The 10,543-nt window shown below is 32.9% G+C and overlaps 1 non-coding gene across 1 annotated transcript; it reads left to right on the top strand.

The window, feature by feature from the left end:
* The first annotated feature begins 9,169 nt into the window (after positions 1–9,169).
* LOC128035810 (small nucleolar RNA R71) lies at positions 9,170–9,276 on the top strand. Its single transcript, XR_008192357.1, has one exon. It is a non-coding gene; the product is annotated as a small nucleolar RNA R71 (small nucleolar RNA).
* The last annotated feature ends 1,267 nt before the right edge of the window (positions 9,277–10,543 follow it).

The raw sequence follows: 10,543 nt of genomic DNA, 5'->3' as shown, positions 1-10,543 counted from the left end.
TATCACAGGGGTCAATTTGTAAAACTGTTAAAGGTTGAGGGCTATGCCATGAAAGTTCTTGAATGGTTTTTGATGTTAAATGATAGATTATGATTTTTTATTGAGAAATAAACAAGTTTTGTAAAGTAATTTTGATGAAATTTACATTTAAGGTTTGATTTCTAAAAATAGTAAAATTCATGTTAAAATTTATGAAATGATGATTTATTTGGGTGGTTTAAGTCCTTAAAGAATTCGTTTAGCCTATAAGAGAGATTAAAATGTTTAGATTTCAATTTATAAGCTTAAGGACTAAATTGTGAAAAGTTAAAATGTTAGAGGTAAAATGGTAATTTTACTTAAATATGAAACGTAGATTAAATTGAATACTATAAGTATTAAATGGATTGAAATTATTTATTTAGATCAAGTTAAACCACATACGAACCTAGATCGAGGCAAAGCAAAAGCTTTAGATTAGCTCAATTTAACTTCTACGCCCCTAGTTGTCGAGGTAAGTTCGTATAAATGGTTATCATATTAATGCTATTTCAAATCGTATGGTATTATGTTATTTATAATGTGAATTGATTGATATATAAACAAAGTAGTGCTATGACAGTTATCGAGTTTCTATTGAACCTTAGGAATTCGTAGGATACAAATGACACGTCATTAAGGATTTCATGTTTTGGGTGCTGGTCTTGAATGTCCTACTAATGGTTGAGGTCCTGCATTTGTTGCGGATTCTCCACAGCTCGTTTGAGTACCATTATGTAGCTTACATTTTGACCCACAACTCGTGTGAGCAATGATGTAAAGGAAAGGTTACAGTTATGTAAAGGCACACTTCGTGTGAGCTTTCCCGAGTATCTGATGAAATTCTAGATGGTTTAACAGGTATGAAAATGAAATGAAATGGTAAGTGTTCAAATGGAATGTATCATGAACTTATGAAAAGGGTGATTTAAATTATGTGAATACATGTGTGAATTACTTGTTTATGGATGAATTCATTTGAACTATGTACAAATGTACTAACTTGTGAATTGATGATGTTGTATAGGCATTATGCCAAACTTATGGTTTTAGTTGGTGTTACACCTATGCTATTTTACATTATTCATATGAAATGGTAAGTTGTGTTTAAGTTATACGAGCTTACTAAACAGTAATTTCTTACGTAGTTTTTTCTATGTTTTATAGATTATCGGGAGCTCGATCAGTTTGGAAGCTCATCGAAGATTTATCACACTATCCAGCAAATATATTGGTAGTTTTTGATGTTTTGGCCAAGGTTATAATGGCATGTATAGGTTGAATTGTAAAGGCATTTTGTTGGATGTTTAGTTGGTTTTTGGCTTGTATAAGCTGTGAAAGTTAATTTGGTTAGTACCATTTGATGCCATGTTAGTTTGGGTTATTTTGGTTACCTATTGATGCATGTTTTAAATGACTCTTATGGTAAGTTGGGAATGGAATGATAATTGCCATGTTTGTAACATGTTTTGGTAAGTTTTGAACTAGAATTTAATGATTGAAATGTGGTAAAATTTAAATGTTTTGGTAAGTGTTGTTTTATGCATTTGAGGTGCCATTGAATGGCATATTGGTTAGTTATGTTACCACTTTGAAAATGGCATTTTGGTGTATGTTTTGGTAATGTTTAGGCCCATTTAATGTGTGAATGAATAGTTTGAGATGTTAAGCATGATATGGTATTGAAATGGTTCGATTCTAGGTGAATTTTAGGTCCACACGGCCTGAGACACGGGCCTGTGGCTCATCCGTGTGTGGCACACGGCTTGGCGACACGGCCGTGTGTCATCTAAGATTTCCTTTGTATGCAATTCAGTGAGTTACATAACCTAGCACATGGCCTAGAACACAAGCGTGTGGGGCAACTTAGACAGTTACGCAGCCTGGCACAAGGGTGTGTGACACGGCCGTGTGACCCTACTTAGAGGGTTACACAGGTGAGGACATGGGCTAGGACACGGTCGTGTTTCCCTAGTTCGAAGATTATACGGCCTGAGACACGGACGTGTGTCTCAGCCGTGTGAGGCACACGGCCTAGCCACATAGCTATGTGACCCCTGTTTCCAAATTTTTGTGACTTTTTCCTAGACTTTCCAAATGATTTTAAATTGTTCCAAAATCGTTTTTAAGATGATTCTAGGGCCTCGATGGCTCGATTTAGGGACAACATGTATGTTTCTGATTGGGTTATGATATGTTTATGTTATTGAATGATATTAAGTTTAAATGTTTTGATTAAATGGTAATGCTCCGTAACCCTAATTTGGTGACGGATACGGGTTAGAGGTGTTACAGAATTCATCATAGGGTTCATCTCCCCTAGGTATTTAGAAAATTAGTTCATAATCACAAATAAAAACATCCAAAAGACAGTATAACCAAAAGAAATAAAGAAACTCATAATAAACTTCAAAGAAATCAAGAGGAGATCTTCATTCTTGATGGCAATCTGCTTCAGAGTCGACTTCAATGGTGTTTTTTGAGTTGTTTTCTTCAATATTCTCTAACGGCTTACTCCCCTCTTCTTATATTTGGTATATATAGGTCTTAGAATGCTCGAAAAACCTAAAAATTTCGTTTTTCTACGTTTCTGGAGTGCAGTTCGCAATTTTGACACATTCTGGCACATGGTCGTGTGGCAACCCCTGTGGCTCCTAAAACTTGCTCTAATTTTCTATTTTTTTCTCTTTTTGCTCCCAAATGCACTCCTAAGTATAAAAACATGAATATAAAGTATTAGGAGCATAAAATTCACCATTTTAAATCAAATACTTATCCAAAAATGCATTAAGAATGAGACTAAAACATGTTACTTTTGGCATTTATCAAATATCCTCACACTTAAGCATTTGTTTGTCCTTAAGCAAAATCCTCAACCCATAATCAAATTAACTTCTCTTAATTTTTCATTTTCATCAATAATGTTTCAAGATAATTCGCAAACAATCATGCATTGAAAATTCAACTAAAAGGACACTAAAGATTCAAGCATCCAAGCCTAAATTTTTAAAGCTAAAAAATGTAGGTGTCACCCCTTATCTAAATAATTACCTTAAATTCAAAATCAACAAGAATTGACATCCTCATAAAGATTCACTCAAAGCACTTAAAGTGTTTAAGGTTCAAATATTGTGCGCCCAAAAGTCAAACAAGAAATGCTATTACATAAGCTTGCTTGAAAATCAAATCTCCACCACTATAAAATGAGATGACACACAAATTAAAAGGTCTTTTCAAGGTTGTAACGGGGCTTAGGTTAAGGGTATGGAAAAGTTTAGAATAGTTGGTTATAATCAAGATCGATTTGATAAGTTATCAAACTAGAAAAACAATTAGTTGCTAAGTTAACATAATTTACAGAAACAAGAATGATAAAAAAATAAAAACGAGCTTTTTAACAGAATATGAAACTAACGATTCAAGTTCAAACAAATATTTTTTCTTTTCTTTTCTTTCTTTTTTGAATTTTTTTAAGGTAAAGTAAACTTCAGAAATTCCAATAATGAAGCATAATTAGGCAACTAACCAAATCTGTAACACCCCTTACCCGAGACCGTTGCCAGAGTCGAGCACGAGGCGTTACCTAACTTAACTTACTAGTTCGAAGCATAAAAAAAGTTTCTTTTATAATTAATTCACTCACATTCAATCAATATGCCCCTAAAAGAACTTTTGAGACCCTAAAACATGCAACAGAAATGGTTCGGGTCCCAACCGGGAACATTAAAAATTTTCCGATTACTTAAACAAATAAAAATAATTTATTTCACTATTCACAATAAAACTGTCCACCTGCGTAGCAGTTACTAAATTAATTATAACTCGAGCTAAAAAACTAGAAATTTAGATCTGTAAATTTTCTCCAAAACTAGACTCACATACCTTCCTACCATAAAACTTTCAGAATTTTTGGGTTGGCCGATTAGTACAGTTTATTAGTTAAAGTTTCCCCTGTTTCACTATTTGACAGTACTGACCTCTCATCACTAAAAATTAATTATCTCATTTTATAGACTTCATTTGGTGCTACCACTTGTTTATACTGAAAATAGACTCAATAAGGAATCAAATCATATAAATTATAACTTTTAATTCTTTCTGTACAATTTTTAATGATTTTCATAATCAGAATAAGGGACTCCAAAAACCATTTTGACCTTGTCTCACTTAAATTCAAATATCTCAGAATATAAAATTCCTTTACCCACACCGTTATTTTTCTATGAAAATATACTCAATAAGATTTAATTATATATATCATTCACTCTCTAATTCATTTTATACTATCCATGGTGATTTTTCAAAGTCACGTCACTGCTGTTGTCCCAAAACTGTTTCATTGCAAATTTTTACTCTTTCATGATTTCTATGCATAATTTGTCACCTAGACATTTATAACAACAAACACCTTCATACTTATCCATTTTAATAACTATTCATCATCAAATATTTACATATCATCCTTTAGCAATATCATAAGGACATACATTCAAAATGACTAAGTCCTTATACATGTCATAGCTCAAACATTGATCATCATAAAATACCGAGTTGTTGTTGTTGATAGTGTGAACGTTCTCCGATGTCTTTAAGATCCCCGAAGTAGCTTTGCAATACTATAAAAGAAAGAAAAATAAAATAAGTAAGCATAAAGCTTAGTAAGTTTACAGGTAAATAAATAACAACACTTAACACAAATAATTATACTCAAGTAACATGATCCCTAATTTCCTCTTTACTTTATCTCTTACTCGTTCTCTTGCTTGTTTACTTAGCTAACTCATGATTATAACTTACTCTTCTCTTGCTGAAATGTTGATTCTTAATTGATAACATAATATGTTCTTAACTCTTATAACTCACCTGAATTTGCTATTTATGCTTTTACCTGAACTTTCATGGAACATAATCTGTTTTCTAGCCCGTTGAGCCACATTGGTATAATAAGGATACTTGGGTCTCATATCTGATAATAACATGCCAAAGCCATGTCCCAGACATGGTCTTACATGGGATGTTTCCTGTACTACCAATGACATATCCCAGATATGGTCTTACATGGGAGTTCTCATATCGGTGCCCATGCCATGTCCCAGACATGGTCTTACGGGGGACCTCTAATCTCGATGCCAACGCCATGTCTCAGACATGGTCTTACATGGGACCTCTTATCTCGGTGCCAACACCATATCCCAGACATGGTCTTACATGGGATCTCTTTACCCAAATGTCCTGACATTTGTATCCAATACACTCCTAATGTTTCAACGGGGCTTTTTAACACTGATTCTCTGTCATCTCATACTTGAGTCAACATTAAATAAATTCATGAAATAAATATATAATTGCTGGAAAATAACAACATTAATAATAATTATTAAAATATTTCATTTATTTACCGTAAACTTACCTCGGTACAAAAAATGTGATCAAATCTAACACTTTAGTCCTCAATCTTTTTCTTTCCCCGATCTAGCTTCAGATTTCATTCTTCTTTATCTATAATAGCAAATTTAGCTTATTTAATACTCACATTCATCAAAACAGTCCTTGACTCAATTATGGAAAAATTACAGTTTTGCCCCTAAACTTTTGCATATTTACACTTTTTCCCCAAAGCTCGGAAATTAAACGTCATCTCTTATTCTTATGTTTTATAATGTGCTGAACATTTTTCCCTTCTATGACAACATCAAATTCTTACTCTAACATGTACTTATGAACATTAGGTATTTTTACCGATTATGTCGTTTTACTCGTTTTCACTTAAAATCGCTTAGGAAAAGTTGTTTAATATAATTTCAAGCTTCATATTCTACCATAAAACATCAAAATAAACACATTTCACCTATTGGTATTTTTCCAAATATAAACCCTAGGTTAATTTATTGCTAGAATAAGTTAAATCAAGTTACCGGGACTTCGAAAACGTAAAGAACATTAAAAAAGGGGCTTGGAATCACTTACTATGGAGCTTGGAAGCTTGAAAACCCTAACTATGGCTTCCCCCTTGCTATTTTCGTTCACCATGGAGAAGATACCACATTTTGCCATCTTTTTCCATTTTTAATTCTTTTTATTACTAAATTACCAAATTGCCCCTAACTTAAAATTTTCCTATTTCACTTATCTCATGTCCATTTTTGTCTACCAACTTAACCAATGGTCTAATTACCATATAAGGACCTCCAATTTAAAGTTTCATAACAATTGGACACCTCTAACATGTAGAACTCAACTTTTGCACTTTTTACAATTTAGTCCTTTTGACTAAATTGAGTGCCCAAACGTCGAAATTTTCGAACGAAATTTTCAAAAAAAATCATTCTGTGAAATCGTAGACCATAAAAATATAAGAAAAAATAAATAATTCCTCATCGGATTTGTGGTCCCAAAACCACTATTCCGACTAGGCCCAAAATCGAGATGTTACAAAATCAAATCTCGACAAAAAAGGGAGTCAATAAACAGGATAAATTTACAACATATATATCGTTCATGGGTTAGTATTAACTGGTTAGAAAAAAATTGTGTTAGGATCAACGGGGTTTACTAGGGGTTAATTCAATAGGTAAGCTTTTTACAGGTTAAGTGGCTTAAATCCTAAGTCTCTATCATCTCAGTATATCAAATCAATAATGTGGTCTTGACATGCATAATCGAAGCAAGTTCTAGAACTCCAAATCAAGTTGACATACTCACAACCAAAAATAAAATGAGCACAAAATAAAATATATGTTTTATAGGCCCAAAAGCTCACAAATAATTATGGTTTTGATGTCAAACTTGCAAATTTAAAATTTCAAAATAACTTTTCAGTTTAGGGAGACAACCTAAAATTATAATTTCTGAAAAACAACTTAACATGCTTGACTCCCTCATGTTTTAAAGTATAAATCACACAATGCAAAAAAAATTCACAAATTATTCCAAAACTGAATCAATAAAAACTCTAAATTAAAAGAAATTACTTCAATGTAAGGTTCGAGAAAATTATTTAAACACAAATAATAATTCAGGGGCCATATCGAATAAACATATAAAATCCTCCCCACACTTAAGATGTACATTTCCCTCAATGTACAAACAGTAAAATCACAAAATAAGTACAATATCATGAGGAAGAGAATTGAAACTGCCCTGAATTTGGATGAATTCATCGGAATATTGAAAACCGAAATCATGGGCGATTCTAAATGAAGTGCATGTTTCCGAGAAAACTAGTAAGAAAATAGACAAAAATGAATAAGAAGATACAAAGATAACAAAATAGAAAAATAGCTGACAAAACAATAAACGTACAACGCATAATAAAATAAAATAATACAAAAAAACATAAAAATAAAAATAAATAAAATATAAAACTAAATGAAATCATTGGGGTAGGAAAGAAACAAAAAAGGAAAAAAAAGAAAAAAATAACTAGCCTTAAAAAGGAAAACAAAGTACATGGTCATGTGCCACTCACATAACCGTGTGGTTAGGCCGTGTGAAATGACCTAGACCGTGTGTGATAAAAATTAAGTAAAAATAAGCCTAGTAACAACACGGCTAAGGACACACTCGTGTGTCACATACAGCTATGTGCTAGGCCGTGTGCGATACTCCTTCGCTTCTCTCACGCCCGTGTGTGAGCTTGTGTGAGCCACACAGTCTACCACACGCCCGTGTGACAGGTCGTGTGTCTCACCCGGCCATGTCTCCAGCTTATGTAACTCTCTGTGCCCGTGTGGGTCAAATTAAAATTGAAAAAATTAGCTCCAATATACATATGGCTTGAGACATACCTATATGTCCAGGTCGTGTGTCTCACATGGCCGTGTGGATCACCCCAGACCATGGGGACCACTTTTTTCTTTTCAAGAAAAAAATCTCAAAAAAATTTTCTAATTTTTTTCTTTTTTTTTCAAGTAATAAAAATAAAAATGAATGTAAAATTTTTTAAAATAATTCAATTTTTAAATTTTTTTAAGAAATTAAAATAAATAAATAACACAAAAACACTCGGGTTGCCTCTCGAGAAGCACTTATTTAGATTCTACGCTTGACCTCCCTTTTTAAGCTCACGGTTAAGGCGGATCTTGGAGTCAAAACTCCTCTCTTATCAGTTTTACCACCAAAATATGATTTGAGATGAGTATCGTTTACCTTGAATGTATCGAATTCAGGATGTGTTACCTCAACTGTACCATATGGAAAAACAGTTTTTACCACACATGGGTTGGACCCTCTTGACTTAAACTCTGACGGAAAAATTCGTTGCTCCGATTTGTCTAACAACACTTTGTTTCCAACTTTGAATTGGTTCATTCTTTTTACGTGCACATCATGGTGTTACTTTGTTTCTTCCTTGTGTTTTCTCAGTTTCTTATCAACCTTCGGTCTCCATTCATCTAATTCATTGAGCTGCACCATTCGCTCTTCACTTGTACCTCGAGTTCTATCACTTTGAATAAAATATGGCTCCAACATGTTTTCATGATGGATTTCCTGTAAAGAACGTTGAGCCACATAGTTACTAACATTAATAGAACAATTAGTATCATCTCGCTCACTAAGTACTCTCACAAAATTACGTGCTTGAAGAGTAATCTTTTCATACCTACACGAAGCATAAGTCCACTAGTACTCACATCAATAACATTTCTAGTAGTTGCTAAAAAGGGTCGACCTAAGATCATAGGTACCTTAATATTCTGAATTTGGATGGTTTCTCCAACCTACATTATAATTATTGCTATAGGGGTTATTTTGAGGTTTAGAATTATTACCTGAAAAGTCAACTTGCTCATGCTCCATGTTAGACTTAAAGGGTGAATATTTTGAATTATTCATCCCCGCTCCATTCGCATCACATTGCATTATCGGGTTCACCTACGTAGAAAAATTTAAACCATCAATTTTCTTATTCAGAGCTTCTACTTGACTTGTCAACATAGCAACTGCATCTAGATTAAAAAAATCGGTTGCTTTCATCGGTTTTGTTATCATAACTTGCCACTAATAATTATTTAATGTTATTTCCTCAATAAACTCTTGAGCTACTTCAGGTGTTTTATTATTCAGTATTCCACCAACTGTTGCATCAATTAATTGTCTAGTCAAGGGATTCAAACCATTGTAGAAGGTTTGAACTTGCAGCCACAAAGGTAATCCATGATGAGGACACCTTCTCAAAAGATCCTTAAATCTCTCCCATGCATCATATAATGTCTCAAAATCAATTTGAGCAAAAGAAGAGATATCATTAATCAACTTAGTTGTTTTAGCCGGTGGGAAGTACTTTAAAATAAACTTCTTAGTCATCTAATCCCAAGTTGCGATAGAACCTCATGGCAATGAATTCAATTACTGTTTTGTCTTACTCCTCAATAAGAATGGGAACAGTCGTAAGCATACGGCATTATCAGTAGCGCCATTAATCTTGAAAGTGTCGCAAATCTCTAGAAAGTTAGCCAGATGAGTATTCGGATATTCATTGTGCAAACCATCAAACTGAACATACTATTGTATCATCTGAATTGTATTCGACTTCAGCTCGAAATTGTTTGCAGCAATAGTCGATCTCATAATACTCGATTTAGCCTCAATCAGAGTGGGCTTAGCATAATCATACATAGTACGAGGAGTAGGATGTGCAGGAGGTAGCTGATTATTTTGATTATCACCCATCTCCACAGTAATATCATTTTCATCTTGATCATCTACTATATTTTTTTGACCTTGCATTGCTTCTCTAACCCTTGTACAATTTCTACGAGCAATCTTTTCAATTTCATTGTTAAAAAGTAATGGATCCAACGGGTTTCCTCTAGTCATAAACCAAAAGAGCCAGCTAGAAGCAAAGAAATGAAAAATTAGATTATAAAAATTAAATTAAAAACAAAAAATTTTAAATAAAATAAAATGGCTAAACTAATATAAACAAAATTTTCCTAATATTTTAATCCCCAGCAACGATACCAAAAACTTGATTGCAGTCATAAACTAACTAAAAATCTGACTAAGGCAAGTGCACCAATCAATTAATAGTATAGCTACATTGAGCAAAGATATCGTTCCCACGATGACTAAAAGTACTACTAATTATTGTCTTTCTATTATTTAACCGATAAATTGGAGAGATTGGTTAAAACTAAAATTAACTAAATTAATTAACTAAAGAACATGACAAAGAATGAATTAGGAAAACAAATGATTAACAACCAAAAAGAAAAACAATACCCAGGAAAGAATCCACCTAGATTTCATTTATCATTATCAATCTGAATTAAACAATTTCTTCACTCAGTATCTTGATCCGTAGAAATTTCTAAATTATACTAATATCTCTCTTCAAGACTAAGAGCAACTGACTCTAGGTTGATTAATTGAAATTTCTTTTTAATTAAAACCTCTATTATCGCATTAACTCGATCTATGGATCCCCTATTACATTTTACTCTAATATGGTAGATTTATGTCATCTTATTTCTAGGATTGCATACAACTCCACTCAATTATGCTAGATCTACTCTTAAATAGG

The sequence above is a fragment of the Gossypium raimondii genome, chromosome 12 (genome assembly GCF_025698545.1).
Source record: "Gossypium raimondii isolate GPD5lz chromosome 12, ASM2569854v1, whole genome shotgun sequence".
NCBI classification, from domain to species: domain Eukaryota; kingdom Viridiplantae; phylum Streptophyta; class Magnoliopsida; order Malvales; family Malvaceae; genus Gossypium; species Gossypium raimondii.
This window is presented reverse-complemented; position numbering and strand designations above follow the sequence as displayed.